General features: G+C 40.8%; 1 pseudogene; it reads left to right on the plus strand.

The window, feature by feature from the left end:
* Nucleotides 1-16,136: 16,136 nt before the first annotated feature.
* On the plus strand, nucleotides 16,137-16,801 carry LOC125537270 (NAC domain-containing protein 59-like; annotated as a pseudogene).
* The last annotated feature ends 9,113 nt before the right edge of the window (nucleotides 16,802-25,914 follow it).

A 25,914-nucleotide genomic window follows, 5' to 3' on the forward strand; every position in this document is an offset into this window, starting at 1 on the left:
GGTTCTAAGTCGTAAAGCATGGCACACTGAACTATCGAGTAGTCATCAGCTTTGCTCTGCCAGACGTTCATAACATCTGGTGTTGCTCCTGCAGCAGGTTTGGCACCTAGCGGTGCTTCCAGGATGTAATTCTTCTATGCAGCAATGAGGATAATCCTCAAGTTACAGACCCAGTCCATGTAATTGCTACCATCATCTTTCAACTTTGCTTTCTCAAGGAATGCATTAAAATTCAGCAGAACAACAGTACGGGCAATCTATCTACAACAACATAGACATGCAAAATACTATAAGGTACTAAGTTCATGATAAATTAAAGCTCAGTTAATCAAAATATTAAAGAACTCCCACTTAGATAGACATTCCTCTAATCATCTAAGTGATCACGTGATCCATATCAACTAAACCATGTCCGATCATCACGTGAGATGGAGTAGTTTTCAATGGTGAACATCACTCTGTTGATCATATCTTCTATATGATTCACGCTCGACCTTTCGGTCTCTAGTGTTCCGAGGCCATATCTGCATATGCTAGGCTCGTCAAGTTTAACCCGAGTATTCTGCATGTGCAAAACTGGCTTGCACCCGTTGTATGTGAACGTAGAGCTTATCACACCTGATCATCACGTGGTGTCTCGGCACGACGAACTTTCACAATGGTGCATACTCAGGGAGAACACTTGTACCTTGAAATTTAGTGAGAGATCATCTTATAATGCTACCGTCGATCTAAGCAAAATAAGATGCATAAAAGATAAACATCACATGCAATCAATATAAGTGATATGATATGGCCATCATCATCTTGTGCTTGTGATCTCCATCTCCGAAGCACCGTCATGATCACCATTGTCACCGGCACAACACCTTGATCTCCATCGTAGCATCGTTGTCATCTCGCCAAATATTGCTTCTACGACTATCGCTACCACTTAGTGATAAAGTGAAGCCATTACATGGCGATTGCATTGCATACAATAAAGAGACAACCATATGGCTCCTGCCAGTTGTCGATAACTCGGTTACAAAACATGATCATCTCATACAATAAAATATAGCATCCTGTCTTGACCATATCACATCACAACATGCCCTGCAAAAACAAGTTAGACGTCGTCTACTTTGTTGTTGCAAGTTTTACGTGGCTGCTACGGGCTGGGCAAGAACCGTTCTTACCTACGCATCAAAACCACAACGATAGTTTGTCAAGTTAGTGTTGTTTTAACCTTCTGAAGGATCGTGCGTAGCCACACTCGATTCAACTAAAGTTGGAGAAACTGACACCTGCCAGCCACCTGTGTGCAAAGCACGTCAGTCGAACCAGTCTCGCGTAAGCGTACGCGTAATGTTGGTCCGGGCCGCTTCATCCAGCAATACCGCCGAACCAAAGTGTGACATGCTGGTAAGCAGTATGACTTGTATCATCCACAACTCACTTGTGTTCTACTCGTGCATATAACATCTACGCATAAACCTGGCTCGGATGCCACTGTTGGGGAACGTAGTAATTTCAAAATTTTCCTACGCACACACACAGGATCATGGTGATGCATAGCAACGAGAGGGGAGAGTGTGTCTACGTACCCTCGTAGACCGAAAGCGGAAGCGTTAGCCCAACAAGGTCGATGTAGTCGTACGTCTTCACGATCCGACTGATCCAAGTACCGAACGCACGGCACCTTCGAGCTCAGCACACGTTCAGCTTGATGACGTCCCATGAACTCCGATCCAGCAGAGCTTCACGGGAGAGTTTCATCAGCACGACGGCGTGATGACGGTGATGATGATGCTACCGACGCAGGGCTTCGCCTAAGCACCGCTACGATATAATCGAGGTGGATTATGGTGGAGGGGGCACCGCACACGGTTGGAATAGATCAATAGATCAACTTGTGTGTCTAGAGGTGCCCCTGCCCCCGTATATAAAGGAGCAAGGGGGGAGGCCGGTCGGCCCCTGTAGGCGCGCCAGGAGGAGGAATCCTCCTCCTAGTTGGAGTAGGATTCCCCTCTTTCCTACTCCCACTAGGAGGGGGAAATGAAGGGGGAGAGGGAGAAGGAAAGGGGGGCGCAGCACCCCCCCCACCCCTCTCCTAGTCCAATTCGGACCAGAGGAGGAGGGCGCGCGTCCTGCCCTAGGCCAGCCCTCTCTCTCTCCACTAAGGCCCACTATTTCTCCCGGGGGTTCCGGTAACCCTCCGACACTTTTCTCCGAAACCATCTAGAACACTTTCGGTGTCCGAATATAGTCTTCCAATATATCAATCTTTATGTCTCGACCATTCCGAGACTCCTAGTCATGTCCGTGATCAAATCCAGGACTCCGAACTACCTTCGGTACATCAAAACACAAAAACTCATAATACCGATCCTCACCAAACTTTAAGCGTGCAGACCCTACTGGTTTGAGAACTATGTAGACATGACCGAGACACGTTTCTGGTCAATAACCAATAGCGGAACCTGGATGTTCATATTGGATCCCACATATTCTACGAAGATCTTTATCGGTCAAATCGCATAACAGCATACGTTGTTCCCTGTGTCATCAGTATGTTACTTGCCCGAGATTCGATCGTCGGTATCTCAATACCTAGTTCAATCTCGTTACCGGCAAGTCTCTTTACTCGTTCCGTAATACCTCATCCCGTAACTAACTCATTAGTTACAATGCTTGCAAGGCTTATAGTGATGTGCATTACCGAGGGGGCCCAAAGATACCTCTCCGACAATCGGAGTGACAAATCCTAATCTTGATTTATGCCAACTCAACAAGTACCATCGGAGACACCTGTAGAGCACCTTTATAATCACCCAGTTACGTTATGACATTTGGTAGCACATAAAGTGTTCCTCTGATAATCGGGAGTTGCATAATCTCATAGTCATAGGAACATGTATAAGTCATGAAGAAAGCAATAGCAGAAAAACTAAACGATCAAGTGCTAAGCTAACGGAATGGGTCAAGTCAATCACATCATTCTCCTAATGATGTGATCCCATGAATCAAATGACAACTCATGTCTATGGTTAGGAAACTTAACCATCTTTGATTAATGAGCTAGTCAAGTAGAGGCATACTAGTGACACTCTGTTTGTCTATGTATTCACACATGTACTAAGTTTCCAGTTAATACAATTCTAGCATGAATAAGAAACATTTATCATGATATGAGGAAATAAACTATAACTTTATTATTGCATCTAGGGCATATTTCCTTCAGTTATTAGACGTTGTGTACCTGAGCATGAACAGGAACAGATCCTACGCAAGTGTCACTCCGAAGCTTATGGAGGACACCATGCTGGACATAGAACTGCACATAAGGTATTGCAATCTGGTTTTTATTGGCCTACTCTCTTCAAGGATGCTCGTAAGTTTGTCTTATCTTGTGATGAATGTCAAAGAATTGGTAATATTAGTAGACGTCAAGAAATGCCTATGAATTATTCACTCGTTATTGAACCATTTGATGTTTGGGGCTTTGATTATATGGGACCTTTTCCTTCCTCTAATGGGTATACTCATATTTTAGTTGCTATTGATTACGTTACTAAGTGGGTAGAAGCTATTCCAAATAGTAGTGCTAATCATAACACCTCTATTAAGATGCTTAAAGAATTTATTTTTCCGAGGTTTGGAGTCCCTAGATACTTAATGACTGATGGTGGTTCACATTTTATTCATGGTGCCTTTCGTAAAATGCTTGCCAAGTATGATGTTAATCATAGAATTGCATCTCCATATCACCCGCAGACTAGTGGTCAAGTAGAATTGAGCAACAAAGAGCTCAAATTAATTTTGTAAAAGACTGTTAATAGATCTAGAAAGAATTGGTCCAAGAAAATTGATGATGCATTATGGGCTTATAGAACTGCATATAAAAATCCTATGGGTATGTCTGAGTATAAAATGGTTTATGGTAAAGCATGTAACTTACCTCTTGAATTAGAACATAAGGCATATTGGGCTATTAAAGAGCTCAACTATGACTTCAAACTGGCCGGTGAGAAGAGGATTTTTGACATTAGCTCACTTGATGAATGGAGAACCCAGGCCTATGAAAATGCCAAGCTATTTAAAGAAAAAGTTAAAAGATGGCATGATAAAAGGATACAAAAGCATGAGTTTAATGTAGGTGATTATGTATTGCTATACAACTCTCGTTTAAGATTTTTTGCAGGCAAACTTCTCTCTAAATGGGAAGGTCCTTACGCCATCGAGGAGTTCTATTGTTCCAGTGCCATAAAAATCAACAACTTCGAAGGCACAAATCCGAGGGTGGTGAGTGGTCAAAGAATCAAACATTATATCTCAGGTAATCCTATAAATGTTGAAACTAATATTATTGAAACCGTAACCCCGGAGGAATACATAAGGGACACTTTCCGGAACGTTTCAGACTCCGAAAAGGAATAGGTACGTGGTACAGTAAGTAAACTGACTCCAAAACAGTTCTAATGGCAGTTTTCTCCGTTTTGGAATATTTAAGAAAATAGGAAAATAAGAAGTAGACCGAAAAGGACACGAGGCTTCCACGAGGGTGGAGGGCGCACCCCACCCCCTGGGCGCGCCCCCTGCCTCGTGGGCACCTCGTGTGCTCTCTGGACTCCGTTTTCTTGCACGATACTTCTTTTGGTCGGTAAAAATTCATTATATAATCTCCCGAAGGTTTTGACCACCGTATCACGCAAAAAATCTCATGTTCTTGTTTCGAGCTGTTTTCTGCCAGGGTTGTCAAGGCCAAGCATCATGTCGTCTCCCTCCTCCTCCAACAATGAGGGTAACGATGCTTGGCTAATGAAGATAGAGCTGAAGAGAGAAGAGCCCGGAGAGATCAACAAGGATGATGGGATCAAGAAGGCCATGGGGGACCAAGTTCTGGCAGTAGATGAAGAAGACATCCTTCAACCTCACCACAATCTCTTTACCCCAACAGAGATTGAGGCTTTCAAGATGATTGAGTTAGCTCATATTCGAAACAAGTATCTCACAAGTGAAAATATTTTGTTGAAGGAGCATATCATCGCACTCAAGGGCATTATCCACAAATTGGAGGATCTCCTACGCTCGATGTGCAACTACCCATCATCACCAACACCTTCTTCACCAACAAAGAAGAACTGAGCATTGGGTATGGGCACTCCCCTTGGCAACTACCAAGCTTGGGGGAGTGCCCCGGTATCGTATCATCATCACTTCTATCTTTACCGTTTTCTTAGTTCGATCCTTTTGATAATATCTTGATCTAGTAGAATAAAGTTTTAGTGTGATCTAGTTGTGAGTTTTGCTTTATGATCTTCCTATGTAGTCGATTCCGTGTTCTATATATAATAAAGATTTGTGTTGAGTCAAGGGCTTGATTATCTTGCTATGATCTTGAGGGAATAAAATAAAAGACAAGGAATAAAAGAAATAAAGAGATCATATGGATCTTATGGAGAGTAATGAGCTCACATATAAAGAGTATGATGAATAAAAGTTGTTGAGAGTTGACAAACATAGTTTTGGTCATCGTTCCAAGTAATAGTAAGTAATAAAGAAAGAGAGGTTCACATATAAATATACTATCTTGGACATATTTTATGATTGTGAGCACTCATTAAAGTATGATATGCTAAAGAGTTGACGTTGGACAAGGAAGACAACGTAATGGGTTATGTTTGCTTACATGTGAGATAAATTATATTGTCATGGATCATCCAACATTTTGAGCTTGCCTTTCCCTCTCATGCTAGCCAAGTTCTTTGCACTAAGTAGAAATACTACTTGTGCTTCCAAATACCCTTAAACACAGTTTTGCCATGAGAGTCCACCATACCTACCTATGGATTGAGTACGATCCTTCAAGTAAGTTGTCATCGGTGCATGCAATTAAAATTGCCTTCTAAATATGTATGACTTATTAATGTGGAGAAAATAAGCTTTATACGATCTTGTGATATGGAAGAAATAAAAGCGACAGACTACATAATAAAGGTCCATATCACAAGTGGCAATATAAAGTGATGTTCTTTTGCATTAAGATTTTGTGCATCCAACCATAAAAGCGCATGACAACCTCTGCTTCCCTCTGTGAATGACCTATCTTTTACTTTTATCTTCTACCTTACATAAGAGTAATGGTGATCTTCACCTTTTCTTTTTACATTTTATCCTTTGGCAAGCACAATGTGTTGGAAAGATCCAGATACATATAGCTAGTTGGATGTGAGTCTGCATGAACTATTATTGTTGACATTACCCTTGAGGTAAAACATTGGGAGGCAAAGCCATAAGCCCCTATCTTTCTCTTTATCCGATTAAAACTCCATACCCATAAATATTGCGTGAGTGTTAGCAATTGTGAAAGACTAAATGATAGTTGAGTATGTGGACTTGCTGAAAAGCTCTTATATTGACTCTTTCCTATGTTATGATAAATTGCAATTGCCTCAATGACTGAGATTAGAGTTTGTTAGTTTTCAATGAAGTTCATGATTCATACTTGAAATTGTGATTGAATTTTTACTTTAGCATAAGAGATCATATGACAATATATATATATATATTGATGTTCTAAGAATGATCATAATGCCCTCATGTCCGTATTTTTTTATCGGCACCTCTGTCTCCAAACATGTGGACATATTTTTTGATTTCAGCTTTCGCTTGAGGACAAGCGAGGTCTAAGCTTGGGGGAGTTGATACGTCCATTTTACATCATGCTTTTATGTCGATATTTATTGCATTATGGGCTGTTATTACACGTTATGTCACAATACTTATGCCTATTCTCTCTTATTTTACAAGGTTTACATGAAGAGGGAGAATGCCGGCAGCTGGGATTTTGGGCTAGAAAAGGAGAAAATATTAGAGACCTATTCTGCACAGCTCCAAAAGTCCTGAAACTTCACGGAAGTTATTTCCAGAATATATAAAAAATACTGAGCGAAGAAAGTTCTAGAGGGGGGCCACACCCTGGCCACAAGGGTGGGGGCGCGCCCTACCCCCTGGGCGCGCCCCCTGCCTCGTGAGCCCCCTGGTGGCCCTCCGATGCCCATCTTCTGCTATATGAGGTCTTTCATCCAAGAAAAATTCGTAAGCAAGCTTTCGGGAAGAAACTCCGCCACCATGAGGCGGAACCTGGGCGGAACCAATCTAGGGCTCTGGCAGAGCTGTTCTTCCGGGGAAACTTCCCTCCGGGAGGGGGAAATCATCACCATCGTCACCACCAACGATCCTCTCATCTGGAGGGGGTCAATCTCCATCAACATCTTCACCAGCACCATCTCATCTCAAACCCTAGTTCATCTCTTGTATCCAATCTTTGTATCCAAACCTCAGATTGGTACCTGTGGGTTGCTAGTAGTGTTGATTACTCCTTGTAGTTGATGCTAGTTGGTTTATTTGATGGAAGATCATATGTTCAGATCCATTATGCATATTAATACCCCTCTGATTATGAACATGAATATGCTTTGTGAGTATTTACGTTTGTTCCTGAGGACATGGGAGAAGTCTTGCTATTAGTAGTCATGTGAATTTGGTATTCATTCGATATTTTGAGGAGATGTATGTTGTCATCCCTCTAGTGGTGTGATGTGAACGTCGACTACATGACACTTCACCAGTGTTTGGGCCTAGAGGGCGGCATTTGCAAATAATAAGTAGATGATGGGTTGCTAGAGTGACAGAAGTTTAAACCCTAGAGTATGTGTTGCTTCGTAAGGGGCTGATTTGGATCCATATGTTTCATGTTATGGTTAGGTTTACCTTAATACTTCTGTTGTAGTTGCGAATGCTTGCAATAGGGGTTAATCATAAGTGGGATGCTTGTCCAAGTAAGGACAGTACCCAAGCACCGGTCCACCCACATATCAAGTTATCAAAGTACCGAACGCGAATCATATGATCGTGATGAAAACTAGCTTGACGATAATTCCCATATGTACTCGGGAGCGCTTTCCTTCATATAAGAGTTTTTCCAGGCTTGTCCTTTACTACAAAAAGGATTGGGCCATCTTGCTGCACCTTATTTACTTTTATTACTTGCTACTCGATACAAATTACCTTATCACAAAACTATCTGTTACCGATAATTTCAGTGCTTACAGAGAATACCTTACTGAAAACTGCTTATCATTTCCTTCTGCTCCTCGTTGGGTTCGACACTCTTACTTATCGAAAAGCTACGATAGATCCCCTACACTTGTGGGTCATCAGTATGCAACACATAGACGGGAGGTTTTGGCGGCGCTAGGCTCTGCAGAACGTGTCGTCTCTCACAATAGAGGCAAGCAAAGCGTGGAAGAGGGAGGCTACCGGGCGACACGTACCAAAACAAACGCCTCCCAATGGCCACGACGCCTAGGCCCACACCCCCACACGCCGGCCAAAGGGACCCACTCAACCTACCCCAATCAAAACCAAGGCCACCAGTGAAATTGACTGCTCCGATCGCTCCTGGAAGATTGTGCCCCATGGAGCTTAGTGATTTAGGGGATGTGTATATTTTGAAAAAAGAAAACCATTCATAAAGTTGTCACCCCATGTTTAATGAACTTGTTGTATTGCTATCAAAGTTGCCACCAGGTATGGAATTCCAGGCCGTCGGATCTCAAATTCAACAGCGTCTAAGGAGTTGATGTAGCTGTTGTACTTGCACGCATTTTTTAGAGTCCTTGAGGGCTTTTTGCAAAAATATTCGTCAACTTAGGTGCTCCCAGAGCACCAGATATTCTCCCTTGCTACTAAGGCAACTTCAGAGAAAAATTTTGCGACACTTTTGGAAGAAAGAAAAAATGTCAAACCTTAACAACATAGGGTCTAGTTTTGGTGATCTTGTCGAAACAGCAGGCCATGGATATAGATCGTAATCTGAAGAATGCTTTGAGAGAGATATCATTTTGAAGTTTCAAATAATATTTAGAGCGTCGACGTCATTGCTTTTATCACCCATAGATGCTTGCGCGAAACTTCCACTATTTTTACCCCTTTAAAATTAGCATGTATGGTCTCACATGGATAAAAATGTCGATTGTGATCATCTCGAGCTCATCTAGCATTGTCGTGCTCTGATACGTCTCCAACGTATCTATAATTTTTGATTGCTCCATGCTATATTATCTACTGTTTTGGACATTATTGGGCTTTATTATCCACTTTTATATTATTTTTGGGACTAACCTATTAACCGGAGGCCCAGCCCAGAATTGCTGTTTTTGCCTGTTTTAGGGTTTCGAAGAAAAGGAATATCAAACGGAGTCCAAACGGAATGAAACCTTCGGGAATGTGATTTTCTCATCGAATACAACTCAGGAGACTTGGACCCTAAAGTTGAAAATAAGGTTGCTACCGTAGAGTTAATTGAAAATTTGGATAGAAAGATCCACAGCCGAATCTCTCAATATGGATCTAAAGTAGGAGTTACTTTGAAAGATATTAAAGAAAAGGAACCCATAGTTAATGAGAAAATAAATCACGATTCTGTTAGGATCGATAAAATTGAGAATATTATTACCAACTTGGGAACCGCTTTTTCTTCCGTAAAGAATACTCCGAGTCCCTCCACTAAAGTTGCCAAACTTATGTACGTTCCTAAAAATAATGGTGAATCATCTAGTAAGGAAAATGCGGATCTCAAATCTATAAGTGCTCATCCCAATCTTTTTGCTATCATTAAGGAACCATTTGTTACAAATGAATTTTTCGATCTTGTGCATAAAATCTTGATAATTAATAAAAAGAAAGAAATTCCTAAAGATGGTAGATGCCTCATTGAAGAATTGCCTACCAAAGATGGCAATACCTAGATCTATTCTTGCTTGTTATGCCTAGCTAGGGGCGTTAAACGATAGCGCTTGTTGGCAGGCAACCCAATTTTATTTTTATTTCTTGCTTTTTGCTCCTGTTTGGTAATAAATAAATTATATAGCCTCTGTTTTGGTTGTGTTTTTGTGTTTAATTAGTGTTTGTGCCAAGTAGAACCGTTGGGAAGACTTGGGGAAAGTCTTGTTGAACTTGCTGTAAAAAACAGAAACTTTAGCGCTCACGAGAACTGCTGTCATTTTTATTTGAAAAGTGCTATTTAGTTAATTCTTTTTGAAGATGATTAATAGATAAATTCCTCACGTCCAGAAATTTATTTTAGAATTTTTGGGGTTCCATATCTTGCGCTAGCTACAGATTACTACAGACTGTTCTGTTTTTGACAGATTCTGTTTTTCGTGTGTTGTTTGCTTATTTTGATGAATCGATGGCTAGTAAAATAGTTTATAGACCATAGAGAAGTTGGAATACAGTAGGTATAACACCCATATAAATAAAGAATTAGTTCATTACAGTACCTTGAAGTGGTCTTTTGTTTTCTTTCGCTAATGGAGCTCACGAGATTTTCTACTTTAAGTTTTGTGTTGTGAAGTTTTCAAGTTTTGGGTAAAGATTTGACGGATTATGGAACAAAGAGTGGCAAGAGCCTAAGCTTGGGGATGCCCATGGCACCCCCAAGATAATTTAAGGACACCTAAAAGCCAAAGCTTGGGGATGCCCCGGAAGGCATCCCCTCTTTCGTCTACTTCTATCGGTAACTTTACTTGGAGCTATATTTTTATTCGCCACATGATATGTGTTTTGCTTGGAGTGTCTTGTATTATTTGAGTCTTTGCTTGTTAGTTTACCACAATCATCCTTTCTGCACACACCTTTTGAGAGAGCCATACATGATTTGGAATTTGTTAAGAATACTCTATGTGCTTCGCTTATATCTTTTGAGTTATATAATTTTGCCCTAGTGCTTCACTTATATCTTTTAGAGAACGGTGGTGGATTTGTTTTATAGAAACTATTGATCTCTCATGCTTTACTTAGATTATTTTGAGAGTCTTAATAGCATGGTAATTTTCTTAAAATCCTAATATGCTTGGTATGCAAGATTAATAATAAAACTTTCTTATGAGTGTGTTGAATACTAAGAGAAGTTTGATGCTTGATGATTGTTTTGAGACAAGGAGGTAATAGTATCAAAGTCATGCTAGTTGAGTAGTTGTGAAATTGAGAAATACTTGTGTTGAGGTTTGCAAGTCCTGTAGCATGCACGTATGGTAAACGTTATGCAACAAATTTGAAACATGATGTGTTATTTGATTGTCTTCCTTATAAGTGGCGGTCGAGGACGAGCGATGGTCTTTTCCTACCAATCTACCCCCTAGGAGCATGCGCGTAGTACCGAGGTTTTTGATGACTTGTAGATTTTTTCAATAAGTATGTGAGTTCTTCATGACTAATGTTGAGTCCATGGATTATACGCACTCTCACCCTTCCATCCTTGCTAGCCTCTTCGGTACCGTGCATTGCCCTTTCTCACATTGAGAGTTGGCGCAAACTTCGCCGGTGCATCCAAACCCCATGATATGATACGCTCTTTCACACATAAACCTCCTTATATCTTCCTCAAAATAGCCACCATACCTACCTATTATGGCATTTCCATAGCCATTCCGAGATATATTGCCATTCAACTTTCCATCATTCCGTTCATCATGACACATTCATCATTGTCATATTGCTTAGCATGGTCATGTAGATGACATAGTATTTGTGGCAAAGCCACCATTCATAATTATTTCATACATGTCACTCTTGGTCCATTGCATATCCCGGTACACCGCCGGAGGCATTCATATAGAGTCATCTTTGTTCTAGTATCGAGTTGTAATCATTGAGTTGTAAATAAATAGAAGTGTGATGATCATCATTTTCTAGAGCATTGTCCCAAGTGAGGAATATAAAAAAAAGAGAGAGAAAGGCCATAAAAAAAGAGAAAAGGCCCAAAAAAGAGAAAAAAATGAGAGAAAAAAATGAGAGAAAAAAATGAGAGAAAAATAGAGAAGGGACAATGTTACTATCCTTTGCCACACTTGTGCTTCAAAGTAGCACCATGATCTTCATAGTAGAGAGTCTCTCATGTTATCACTTCAATATACTAGTGGGAATTTTTCATTATAGAACTTGGCTTGTATATTCCAACAATGGGCCTCCTCAAGTGCCCTAGGTCTTCGTGAGCAAGCAAGTTGGATGCACACCCACTAGTTTCTTTTGTTGAGATTTCATACATTTATAGCTCTAGTGCATCTGTTGCATGGCAATCCCTACTCCTTGCATTAACATCAATCGGTGGGCATCTCCATAGTCCATTGATTAGCCTCGTTGATGTGAGACTTCCTCCTTTTTTTGTCTTCTCCACATAACCCCCCTCATTATATTCTATTCCACCTATAGTGCTATGTCCATGGATCACGCTCATATATTGCGTGAAAGTTTATAGGTTTGAGATTACTAAAGTATGAAACAATTGATTGGCTTGTCATCGGGGTTGTGCATGATGATAGCATTCTTGTGTGATGAAAATGAGACATGACTAAACCATATGATTTTGTAGGGATGAACTTTCTTTGGCCATGTTATTTTGAGAAGACATAATTGATTAGTTAATATGCTTGAAGTATTATCATTTTTATGTCAATATGAACTTTTGTCTTGAATATTTCGGATCTGAATATTCATACCACAATTAAGAAGAATTACATTAAAATTTGCCAAGTAGCACTCCGCATCAAAAGTTCTGTTTTTATCATTTACCTACTCGAGGACGAGCAGGAATTAAGCTTGGGGATGCTTGATACGTCTCCAACATATCTATAATTTTTGATTGCTCCATGCTATATTATCTATTGTTTTGGACATTATTAGGCTTTATTATCCACTTTTATATTATTTTTGGGACTAACCTATTAACCGGAGGCCCAGCCCAGAATTGATGTTTTTTGCCTGTTTTAGGGTTTCGAAGAAAAGGAATATCAAATGGAGTCCAAACGGAATGAAACCTTGGGGAACGTGATTTTCTCATCGAATACAACTCGGGAGACTTGGACCCTACGTCAAGACACGTAACAGGAGGGCACGAGGTAGGGGAGCGCCTACCCCCCCCAAGCGCACCCTCCACCCTCGTGGGCCCCCTGTTGCTCCACCGATGTACTTCTTCCTCCTATATATACCCATGTACCCCCAAACGATCAGAGACGGAGCCAAAACCCTAATTCCACCGTCGTAACTTTCTGAATCCATGAGATCCCATCTTGGGGCCTGTTCCGGAGCTCCGCCGGAGGGGGCATCGATCATGGAGGGCTTCTACATCAACACCATAGCCCCTCCGATGAAGTGTGAGTAGTTTACCTCAGACCTACGGGTCCATAGTTAGTAGCTTGATGGTTTCTTCTCTCTTTTTGGATCTCAATACAACGTTCTCCCCCTCTCTTGTGGAGATCTATTTGATGTAATCTTCTTTTTGCGGTGTGTTTGTTGAGACCCATGAACTGTGGGTTTATGATCAAGTCTATCTATGAATAATATTTGAATCTTCTCTGAATTCTTTTATGTATGTTTGGTTGTCTTTGCAAGTCTCTTCGAATTATCAGTTTGGTTTGGCCTACTAGATTGATCTTTCTTGCAATGGGAGAAGTGCTTAGCTTTGGGTTCAATCTTGCGGTGTCCTTTCCCGGTGACAATAAGGGGAGCAAGGCACGTATTGTATTGTTGCCATCGAGGATAACAAGATGGGGTTTTCTTCATATTGCATGAGTCTATCCCTCTACATCATGTCATCTTGCTTAAGGCGTTACTCTGTTTTTAACTTAATACTCTAGATGCATGCTGGATAGTGGTCGACGAGTGGAGTAATACTAGTAGATGCAGACAGGAGTCGGTCTACTTGTCTCGGACGTGATGCCTATATACATGATCATACCTAGATATTCTCATAACTATGCTCAATTCTATCAATTGCTCAACAGTAATTTGTTCACCCACCGTAGAATACTTATGCTCTCGAGAGAAGCCACTAGTGAAACCTATGGCCCCCGGGTCTATCTTTATAATATCAATCTCCTACTACTTAGTTATTTACTTTGCCTTTATTTTACTTTGCATCTTTATCATAAAAATACCAAAAATATTATCTTATCATATCTATCAGATCTCACTCTCGTAAGTGGCCCTATAGGGATTGACAACCCCTATTTGCGTTGGTTGCGAGGATTTATTTGTTTTGTGCAGGTGCGAGGGACTCGCACATAGCCTCCTTCTGGATGGATACCTTGGTTCTCAAAAACTAAGGGAAATACTTACGCTACTTTGCTGCATCATCCCTTCCTCTTCGGGGAAAACCGACGCAGTGCTAAAAGAGGTAGCATGCTCCAAATATGGTCAATATGTTTTGATAGGTTACTATTTGAGCAAAGATTAAACCAAGACAAATATGTCCGACAAGCACCTCAAGCCGCCGCCTGTCAGACGTACTTCACTCCTTGCGAAGACAAAAAATTGCCTCTTCATTAGTTGTCCAAAAGTCATGCCGATTTGGCATCAACTCACGCCTACTTGCTTTCGAGGCTTATGGGTTATTTCCGCGCCAAGAAAACCTCAAAAACTTCATTTAGCCAGAGGTGTGTGCGTGTGACTTTCACACAAACAGTTTTTCTCCGAACATTCTATTGGAACAAAAAAATAGAGGTACGAGGGAGGATGGAAGAAGTGTGGAGCGGAACGGAAAACCTTTCTTTTTTAGATAGGAAGAGATGGATATAGATATAGATATAGAGATGTTTTTTAAATGTCCATAAAGTTGTCATTCCATGTTTTCCACCTAGTAACTTTTCTACTAAGCCAACTTCATAGAAAAAAATTATGACACTTGTGAAAGATGAAAACATCGAAGCTAAACAACATAGGGTCTAGTTTCAATGATCTCGTCGAAACAAAGCGGACCATGGAGATGCCCAAGAAATGTTTTGAGAGATATATCATTTTGAAGCTTAAAATTTAACATTAAGAGCACCGACGGCATGGATTTTGTCGCTATATGTTTTTCCATCTAAAATTAGCATGTATGGTCTCACATGGAATAGAAAATGTTGAGTGTGATCATGGCAAGCTCATCTAGCATTGCCATGCTCAATATGGCCAATATTTGTTTCTTGGTTATTGTTTGAGGAAAGATTAGACCAAGGCAAGTATGTTCGACAAGCGCCTCTCCCCACCCGCCGCCCATACAAGGTACCCCGTTCCATCCAAAGACACATAAACTCTTCATCAATTGTCCGAAACCCATGTGGATTTGGCAACGACCCACGCCTACTTGCTTTCGGGGCTTATGGGTTGTTGCTAGGACAAAAGCAAGCTCAAAAATTTCATTTAGTCCGAGGTGCCTCTCTCAATTATCTGAATTTGGGACTTAGGGAATGCTGCTGGATCACCCTCCCTCTCTTACCAGTAGAAGTAACATTTAGAGCGGCGACATCATCGCTTTGTTGAATAGATGCATGCATATCAATGACAAATCATTCCGTTAGATTTTTTTGTCTCTTTAGAATTAGCATGCATGGTCTCATATGGGATAAAAATGTGGAGTGTGATCATGCCGAGCTCATTTGGCATTGTGGTGCTTCAGATATAGTCAATATTTGTTGCTTGGTTATTGTTGGAGGACAAACTTAAATCAACGCAAATATGTTTGACAATCACCTCTCGTAAGCCGTCGCCGGTGTAAGGTGCTTTTTCCTTCCGAAAACACAAATCACCTATTCATCAACTGTCCGAAAGCCATGCGTATTTGCAACAACTTACCCTTCTGCCGCCTACTTGCTTCGGAAAGCAACCTTAAAAGCTCCATTTAGCCAAAGGCACGCCACTTCCAATTCTCTAGAAAATTTGGGACTCAAGAAATACTAAGGAGTTCCGAAGCCTAGATCACCCTCGCTATCTTATATTAGAAATATTTTGTGGACTCTAATCCAATTCCGTTTGCTTGGGCCAAGCAGCATTGTGAATCAAAGCCGAGACGACACTGAAAAAGGCCTTTCCAATCAGATTGGACACTCCTCATCAAGGGGCCATCAAATTTTGTTTGAATTGAGCACACGCGACCGAATTTGACACCCCCTATCTGATGTGCCATTTGTACTTGCTTCTGGAACCTTCCCTACTAACTGCTATGATGCCGTCCCATCTACAGAAGGAGGAGGAGCAGCAGGCCCCCGGATCTGAGTTCTCCCATGGCATAATCGAACTCTCTGATCCACCCAACATTTCGCGTCGCCCAGAGAACCTGCCCCTACTAGCTAGGCTACAACTTTGGCATCGATCGGCGATGGCTAATTTGGCACTAGCTGGCTATGTGTTCCAACCCACCGGTCGTGAGCTCGTCGGCCACTACCTCATGCCCAGGGCGGGGCTCGGCGGCTTCTTCCTCCCCGGCGTCATCGAGGAGGGCGTGGACGTCTTGTCCTTGCGCCCACGTGCACTCTCCTTCTCGGAAAACCATAGGAGGGATTACGGTGAGGTATGGGGCTTCTTCTTCGTGGCAAAGCCCGCCGGCGAGACATGCCCGACGCCGGGCGCGGGCGGGTGCTGGGAGCAGTACGGCCAGGAGAAGGCGTACTACGGCGGCGAGGGCGGCCAGGAGGCAGTGGCGTTCCGGCGCAGGTTCGCGTACCGCTACTCGTGGAGGGACAGGGAGGTAGTATCGCAGACGCGCTGGAGGATGAAGGAGTACCGGCTCAACGGGAACGCGGCCGCCTTCTGCCACGCGCACCCGGGCCCCATGCCGTCAGACCTCGTCTTCATAGTCCACAAGGTCTACAGGAAGCCGCTGATCCCTCCGCCGCCACCGCCCGACAGCAGCTCCAGCGAGGACGAGGGCTTCGAGAGCTACATCGTGTACTCGCAACTCGATGAGATCATGCGGTAGTTAACGCTGGGGAACTAGGGCGACCCAGGGGCGGTGCTCCTCCCCCTGCAGGAGTAGCATTACGCCACCGCATGTTGATTTCTTCAGCATTGTTGTGTGTGTCTCTTGTGTTTTCAGTTCTGGATTGTGCCCTCGATCTAGTTGAGGCAGATTGGTTGTTGTAGTTCGTCGATCGCTGTTTTCATCGTTTCGGAGTTTTCTTCTATTGCTTAGACATAGCTTTAGTCTTGTATGACTTTGCTATGTTTGTGTGCGCGTGTTGGTGTGGCCATGTGTACCCTAGCTATGTAGAGGTTGTGATTGTGCTCATTGTGTTTGTATTTGGTTGATGCTTCATTTGAGTCAATAAAAATCACCGTTTGTAGAAAAATTGTGATCCATCTTCTTTGCAACATCTATCAGAACAGTTCAGAGGTGTTATATCTTTTAGAGAACTTACAGTTTTCTCTGCACATTTAGTGTTCATACTAGAAAATTTGTAAGCACCAAATCATGTTGTAGAAATTCGGTGAGGCTGAGAATTAATCGGTCTCCGTTTCTTGGAAGATATATGAATTGGACTGAAGCGAGAGGCTAATGCTAAGGGAAACTACTCCATAAATGCTACTGGCTGGAATGTTATCAAGCTTACAATAATTGCTTCTGGGTTGCATGAGTTATTTTTGGTAGCACTTTGATATGTTAGACTCAAGAATCAAGACCCATATCTATACCTACTAATAAAGGGGTATTGCTTCTTACCACCATAATTTCGTTTGTTTTTGGTCCGTCCACCTTTTCCATATTATATTTTCTCTATCCGAGGTCGTACTAATCTATGTAGCTTCCCATAACATCAAAAACATCACGTTCGTACCGACTTGGGTCGGAAGGCTGGGCCGTTGGCCCAACTTTAGGGTAACGCGAGAAGGAAAAAAAATAAGTGTCCGTGAGGACTCGAACTCGCGACCTTCCATCCCATAGGTTGGACGTCAGCCAACTGAACTAGGCCATTTCTAGCCATGCCTCTCCGGTCTCTGGAGCCCGGAGCTTAGCCAGGTCAAGCAGATCTTGTAGAAATTGCATTTGCCATGGAGTAGTAGTTTTAAACCAACAAATAATTAGTCCCTTTCTGAGTTATATCTGAAATTAGCACTCATGATATGAATTGGGAAAAAATGACCTGCTCACTTTGTTGTATTTATGTAGCACATTCACCTTGCATAATGAATTGCAATATTTCAAACTTCAGGCAACCTATGATTTTATTTGCTTATATATACTTGTTTAGAGATTATTATTTTCAAGGGTTGGTCACAGAAAAGTTGTAATCACCAAATCATAGTGCGACAACATGTATAGATGTGAAATTTGGTACTCCCTTATTTTGTTCAATGCACATACAAATTTAGAATTGTTTCCCATTCTATAAATTGGACTGAACTAGAGCACTAGTAAATTTCAATGCTACTGACGGGAATATTGATGATCTACAAGACTAAATTTGTGGGTGTGTGTATGCGCGTATATATAAGCGCTTGCATCTGTACTGCGTTCAGAAAAAAGACTAAATTTGTGCTACTCAATTCAGTCCAGAGCTTCACAATGACTCATATATCTTGTAGCACTTCATTTGCCGAGCATTACTATTAATAGCAGCAGATCATCACGTAGGGCATCATCACATGCGTACAACAGTTTGGCTTAGATTGGACCAGATGAGATTGATTTGCTACACCAACATGATTGTAATCCTCAAGGGTAAACAATCTCATTTTCCTGTAAAGAAAATAGCAGCCTAAGTTTCAGGCCATTTGCAATCATTTATATTTGGGTTTATATTTGATTGACTTAAAAGTTGTTGTTGGTCCACTTTAAATATTTTTAGGGGCATTTTGGGAATTTCAACATGGTTGGTTTCTTCATGACAATTACTTTGGGATGATTTAGGATATTACCAACATTTTTGTTTTGCTGTCTCAAGAAATAATATTTTGACTTGTAACTGGAATTCGAATTTGAGTTTTATTTGGGAAAAGTGGTTTTCACTATTGCAATACATGATGACATGGCAATAATTAGGACGAGATCACTATAGTTTAATTACAGGGGTGTTACCGTGAGTTCGACGTTGTCCTCGGCAGCGGGGAGGCACGACGAACCATGGGAGCGAGCTGGAGCGGTGAACGAATATAGTGTAGCTGTTGATTTATCGGTTGTTGATTGTTTTGTACTAGTTTACATGAATTTAATGGGTTGCCAAAGATTGATTGTTAATTGATTTGTACCGATTGATCTGAATTAATTGGTTGCCAGATATATGATACGTCTCCGTCGTATCTACTTTTCCAAATACTTTTGCCCTTGTTTTGGACTCTAACTTGCATGATTTGAATGGAACTAACCCGGACTGACGCTGTTTTCAGCAGAATTGCCATGGTGTTATTTTTGTGCAGAAGTAAAAGTTCTCGGAATGACCTGAAAATCAACGGAGATTGTTTTTGGAATATATAAAAAATGCTAGAAGAAGAATCCACGTCAGGGGGCCCACACCCTCTCCACGAGGGTGGGGGGCGCGCCCCCTGCCTCGTGGGCCCCCTAACACTCCACCGACCTCAACTCCAACTCCATATATTCGTGTTCGAAGAGAAAAAAATCAGAGAGAAGGATTCATCGCGTTTTACGATACGGAGCCGCCGCCAAGCCCTAAACTCTCTCGGGAGGGATGATCTGGAGTCTATTCGGGGCTCCGGAGAGGGGAATCCATCGCCATCATCATCATCAACCTTCCTACATCACCAATTTCATGATGCTCACCGCCGTGCGTGAGTAATTCCATCGTAGGCTTGCTGGACGGTGATGGGTTAGGTGAGATTTATCATGTAATCGAGTTAGTTTTGTTAAGGTTTGATCCCTAGTGTCCACTATGTTCTGAGATTGGCGCTGCTATGACTTTGCTATGCTTAATGCTTGTCACTAGGGCCCGAGTGCCATGATTTCAGATCTGAGCCTATTATGTTTTCATGAATATATGTGAGTTCTAGATCCTATCTTGCAAGTCTATAGTCACCTATTATGTGTTATGATCCGTTAACCCCGAAGTGACAATAATCGGGACCATTACCGGTGATGACCGTAGTTTGAGGAGTTCATGTATTCACTATGTGTTAATGCTTTGGTCCGGTACTCTATTAAAAGGAGGCCTTAATATGCCTTAGTTTCCAATAGGACCCCGCTACCACGGGAGGGTAGGACAAAAGATGCCATGCAAGTTCCTTTCCATAAGCACGTATGACTATATTCGGAATATAACTAGAGCTAGTTCTGTGCCACCCTGTGTTATAACTATTGCATGATCGATCGCATCTGACATAATTCTCCATCACCGATCCAATGTCTAAGAGCTTTTCTTATATTGTGCTTCGCTTATTTACTTTTCCATTGCTACTGTTAGAATCACTATAAAAACCAAAAACATTACTTTTGCTACCGTTACCACTATTATCATATTACTTTGCTACTAAACACTTTGTTGCAGATATTAAGTTTCCATGTGTGGTTGAATTGACAACTCGGCTGCTAATACTTGAGAATATTCTTTGTCTCCCCTTGTGTTGAATCAATAAATTTGGGTTGAATACTCTACCCTCGAAAACTATTGCGATCCCCTATACTTGTGGGTTATCAAGACTATTTTCTGGTGCCGTTGCTGGGGAGCAATTCTTTGAGTCACTTGGGATTTATATCTGGTGGTCACTATGAAGAACTTGAAAGATCAAAGAACCTAGATTTTTCCCTCAACTACGAGGGGAGGTAAGGAACTGCCATCTAGCTCTGCACTTGATTCACCTTCTATTTTGAGTAAACTTGCGACACCTACACATGCTATTGATTCCGATAGGTCGCATGTTATTGATGATGCCACTTCTGCTTTGCATGATACTTATGATGAAACTACTTCTATGCTTGATAATACTGTGCCACTAGGTGAATTTCTTGATGAACAACTTGCTAGGGCTAGAGAGAATGAAATTATTGAAACTGATAATATTGATGAAAGTGATGATGAAGATTCTCCCCCTAGATATGAATTTCCTGTTGTGCCTGAGGGTTATGTTATGGATGAAGAAACTGCTAGAGACTTCTAAGCTTGCAATGATAGATCTAATCTCAAGAAATTATTAGCTAAGCTTAAAGAAAAGTCTTTGAATGCTAGAATGAAATATGACCCTGCTTTTCCTACTTTTCCTATCTTTATTACTGATGAGGATTATGATTTCCCTGTCGATCCTGAGTTAATTACTTTGGTTGAATCTAATCCTTTTTATGTCTATGAATCTGAAACTGTTGTGGCACATCTTACTAAATTAAATGATATAGCCACCCTGTTTACTCATGATGAGAAAACTCGCTATTACTTTATCCTTAAGTTGTTTCCATTCTCATTAAAGGGTGATGCTAAAACATGGTCTAATTCTCTTGATCCTGGTTGTGTGCGTAGTCCCCAGGATATGATTTATTACTTCTCTGCTAAATATTTCCCCGCTCATAAGAAACAAGCTGCTTTAAGGGAAATATATAATTTAGTGCAAATTAAAGAAGAGAGTCTCCTACAATCTTGGGGAGGCTTCTCCAATTAATTAATGCTTTGCCTGATCATCCTCTCAAGAAAAATGAAATACTTGATATCTTTTATAATGGACTAACCGATGCTTCCAGAGATTACCTGGATAGTTGTGCTCGTTGTGTTTTGAGGGAAAGAACTGTTGATCAAGCTGAATTACCATTGAATAATATGTTGACTAATGAAAATAATTGTACACTTCCTGAACCAACTCCTAAGCCAACTCCGAAGAAAAGGGGTATTCTATTTCTCAGTCCTGAAGATATGCAAGAGGCAAAGAAATCTATGAAAGAAAAAGGTATTAAATCTGAAGATATTAAGAATTTACCACCTATTGAAGAAATACATGGTCTTGATAACCCGACACGGGTAGTAAAGGTAAATTCTCTCTATAGATTTGATAAATGTGAAATTCCATTAGTAAGTTTGCTAGCCAATGCTTGGATGAGTTTGATGACTTTATGGTTAAAGAAGAAAATTTCAATGCTTATGTTGGTAGACAATTGAAACACAATGTTGATATGCTTGAACACTTGAGTGATTATATGGCTAGTGTTAAAGGTGAACTTAAACTTATTAGTAAGCATGCTTCTATGGTTACCACTCAAGTAGAACAAATGCTTAAAGCTCAGAATGATTTGTTAAATTAATTAAATAATAAGAAAAATGATAATGATGTTAGAGTTATGACTAGAGGTGGTAGAATGACTCAGGAACCTTTGTATCCTGAAGGCCATCCTAAGAGAATTGAGCAAGATTCTTAGAGAACTAATGTTGATGCACCTAGTCCTTCTAAGAGGAACAAAAAGAAAAATGATAGGACTTTGCATGCTTCTAGTGAACCTGTTGTTGACATACCTGAGAATCCCAATGATATTTCTATTTCTGATACTGAAACACAATTTGGTAATGAACATGAACCTAGTGATAATGTTAATGATGATGTTCATGTTGATGCTCAACCTAGCAATGATAATGATGTAGAAATTGAACCTGCTGTTGATCTTCATAACCCACAATCAAAGAATCAACGTTATGATAAGAGAGACTTTGTTGCTAGGAAGCGCGGTAAATAAAGAGAACCATGGGTTCAGAAACCCATGCCTTTTCCTCCTAAACCATCCACGAAAAAGGATGATGAGGATTTTGAGCACTTTGCTGAAATGATTAGACCTATCTTTTTGCATATGCGTTTGACAGATATGCTTAAAATGAATCCTTATGCTAGTTACATGAAAGATATTGTTACTAATAAAAGAAAGATACCGGAAGATGAAATTTCTAACATGCTCGCTAATTACACTTTTAAGGGTGGAATATCAAAGGAACTTGGAGATCCAGGAGTACCAACTATACCATACTCCATTAAAAGAAACTATGTTAAAACTGCTCTATGTCATCTTGGAGCCGGTGTTAGTGTTATGCCTCTCTCTTTATATCGTAGACTTGATTTGAATAAGTTGACACCTACTGAAATATCCTTGCAAATGGCTGATAAATCAACTGCTATACCTGTCGGTATTTGTGAGGATGTGCCTGTTGTGGTTGCAAACGTTACTCTTTTAACGGACTTTGTTATTCTTGATATTCCCGAGGACGATAGTATGTCTATTATTCTTGGAAGACCCTTTTTGAATACTACAGGGGCTTGCAATAAAGGCAATGTCACTTTTCATGTTAATGGTAATGAGCATACGGTACACTTTCCGAGAAAACAATCTCAAGTCCACAGTATCAATTCTATTGGAAAATTTTCAACAATTACTATGGGAGGTTTTGAATTTCCTTTTCCTACTGTCAAGAAGAAATATGATATTCTTATTGTTGGGGATGTGCATATCCCCATTGCGGTAACCTAGTGTTATTCGAAATTTCTTCGGTTTCATGTTATTCGAAATGAGTTTGTTAACAAGATCTGATCAACCTTGTTAGTGGATTCCTTTTGATGAGCATGAGATGGATGAAGTTAGAAAACACAACTCTCTGTGCCCTCTTTTTACTTTCTGCTATTTATATTAAATAAAGCAAAAAATAGTATTTTTCTGTCTATTTTCTGAATTATCCATGCAATAAAAAACACCCCGAAAATAAAAGTTCTCCAAATGCCCTGAAAATTAAATATGATTTTTTTCTAGAATATTTGAGAATATCTGGCATTGAGAACACAGCAGGGGGAGCAGCCACGTGCCCACGAGGGTGGAGGGCGCGCCCCCTACCTCGTGGACCCCACGTGCGTCCCCTCCACTTATTCCAGCCACCACACACTCCTTCCTCTCAAAAAAATCACTAGCCAACTCAAACCCGAGGTCTTGCTCATCTTGCTTCCATTTTTGATCTCCTTACTCAAAGCTCCTCTCACAAAACTGCTTTGGGGGATTGTTCTTTGGTATGTGACTCCTCCAATGGTCCAATTAGTTTTTGTTCTAGTGCTTTATTCATTGCAAATTTTTGTTGCTTAGGTTCCCTTGTCCTTGAGCTTGCATGGCAAATTTATATGGTCAAAAGTAGTTTTAATGCATGATATAGCCTCTAGACACTTGTAGGAGTAGTTGCTATCAATTTTGTTGAGTTTGGTTCACTTTTATTTTAAGTTACTAAAAATTTCAGAATTTTTTTCAGATGAAGGAATATGTTTAGGAAAATGTACCACGGTGGTTCCTCAAGGAAGCAAGGCCCAAGGCCCGCAATACGCGAGCCGGACAATGAACTACCAAGAGATGCTCAAGTGCGGCCTTATGAATGGCCGTTAGAGGACTTTATGGTTCGGGCAGGGATTAAGGAGGAATTTGAAGCATATGTGTGTAACGCCGATCTTGAGAGCTTCGTGGCAGATAAGTGCCGTCAGTACCTCTATTTAACTAATGCATTTGTGAGAATATTTAAATTTACATTGTCACGCAATTCTCAAACTGTCCTATTTGATCTTTATGATAAATCTTATACCATGGACTTAGAAGATTTTAACACTGCTTGTAAACTCACACAGTGGGGTAATGTTAGCGAACCTCGCAAATCTGAATATAAAGACTTTCTTGCTAGTATAACTGTGGGGGAATCTAGGGAAATCACGCAAGCTACCATAGGGAGCATTCATTTTCCTGCAATACATTATTTTGCTCCCTTCGTAGGTAGATGCATAAATGATAAGGATGAGGCATGTCACATGTGTGTTCCTGATCTTAGTGTTCTCAAGAGTGTTGTATTAGGAGATAGACAATATAACTTGGGGGCCATTGTTGCACGTAGGTTGCATAATAATAGTATTGACGGACATTTCTTTGGTGGAATTTATGCAACCCATTTAGCTAATTTTCTTGAGATACCCATACGTGGAGATGATATTAAGTTGCCTCCTGCTTATTTAGATTATAATGCCATGGTTCGTCATCAGTTTGTTGAGAGGAACAATCAGTTCCTCCAGTACCGACTAATCTTCGACAGACGACGCACCTATCACGTCGCTCTCGCTGCTCCTGCTTTCTTTGACTTTCAGGCAAAAGGGAGATATGTTATAACCAGGGAGGAGGAGACCGAGTATGAGAGGAGGGCAGAGGCAGCTCGCCTCTAAGCTGCAGCTCATTAGGCAATTGCCGCTGCATCTCAGTATGACCCAACTACAACTTTGATCCATGGGCATAGACCAGCTTAGGCCAAAAGCCTAAGCTTGGGGGGTACGTATCTCTCACGGACATTATATTCATGTGCACACACTCTTGCCAGTTGTCGGTGCTCATACTTTTTCATTGTATCATCCATGCTAGTTTATCTTCTTTTTAAGCTTTCTTCTTGTGTGTTTGAAAAACCTTAAGAAAAACAAAAAAAATTAGTTGTAGCTTTCAGCTAGTTTACTTTCCATGCATGTAGTAGTAATTAAAATAAAACCCAAAAAGATTTCTCGTTCTTCTTTTGCCTGTCGGGAGCTTTCCCGTGCAAATAGTTTTATTTCTTTTCTTTCCTTTGGGGGTCGAGAGGAGAAGACTTAATGAAAATGTTGAGTGGCTCTCATATGCATTACTGTTGATCTAACAAAGAGCCCATATTACATTGTCTTCTCTCTTGAATTGAATGCTTGCAGATTCCAGCTTAGTCCAATGCACGTGCACTATTATTATTTTCCACACTATTCAGTTGTGCAAGTGAAAGGCAATAATGACGATATATGATGAACTGATTGAGATGAGAAAAGCTGGTATGAATTCGACCTCTCTTGTTTTTGTAAATATGATTAGTTCAGCGTTCCTGATTCAACCTATTATGAAAGAAACATGTTTGCAATGACAATTAGAGATTGTAGTTGCTTATGCCATGCTTAATTAGCTAGGAGTTTATAATGGTTTGCCTTACGTGCCAACATGCTATTAAAATGGTTGTGATGTGGTATGATAGGGTGGTATCCTCCTTTGAACGACTCAAGTGGCTTGACTTGGCACATGTTCACGCATGTAGTTGAAACAAAATCAACATAGCCTCTACGATATTTATGGTCATGGTGCATTATATCCTACTCATGCTTGCATTCGGTGTTGAT

The sequence above is a fragment of the Triticum urartu genome, chromosome 2A (assembly GCF_056163025.1).
Source record: "Triticum urartu cultivar PI428250 chromosome 2A, HENAU_Tu73, whole genome shotgun sequence".
Classification (NCBI taxonomy): Eukaryota; Viridiplantae; Streptophyta; class Magnoliopsida; order Poales; family Poaceae; genus Triticum; species Triticum urartu.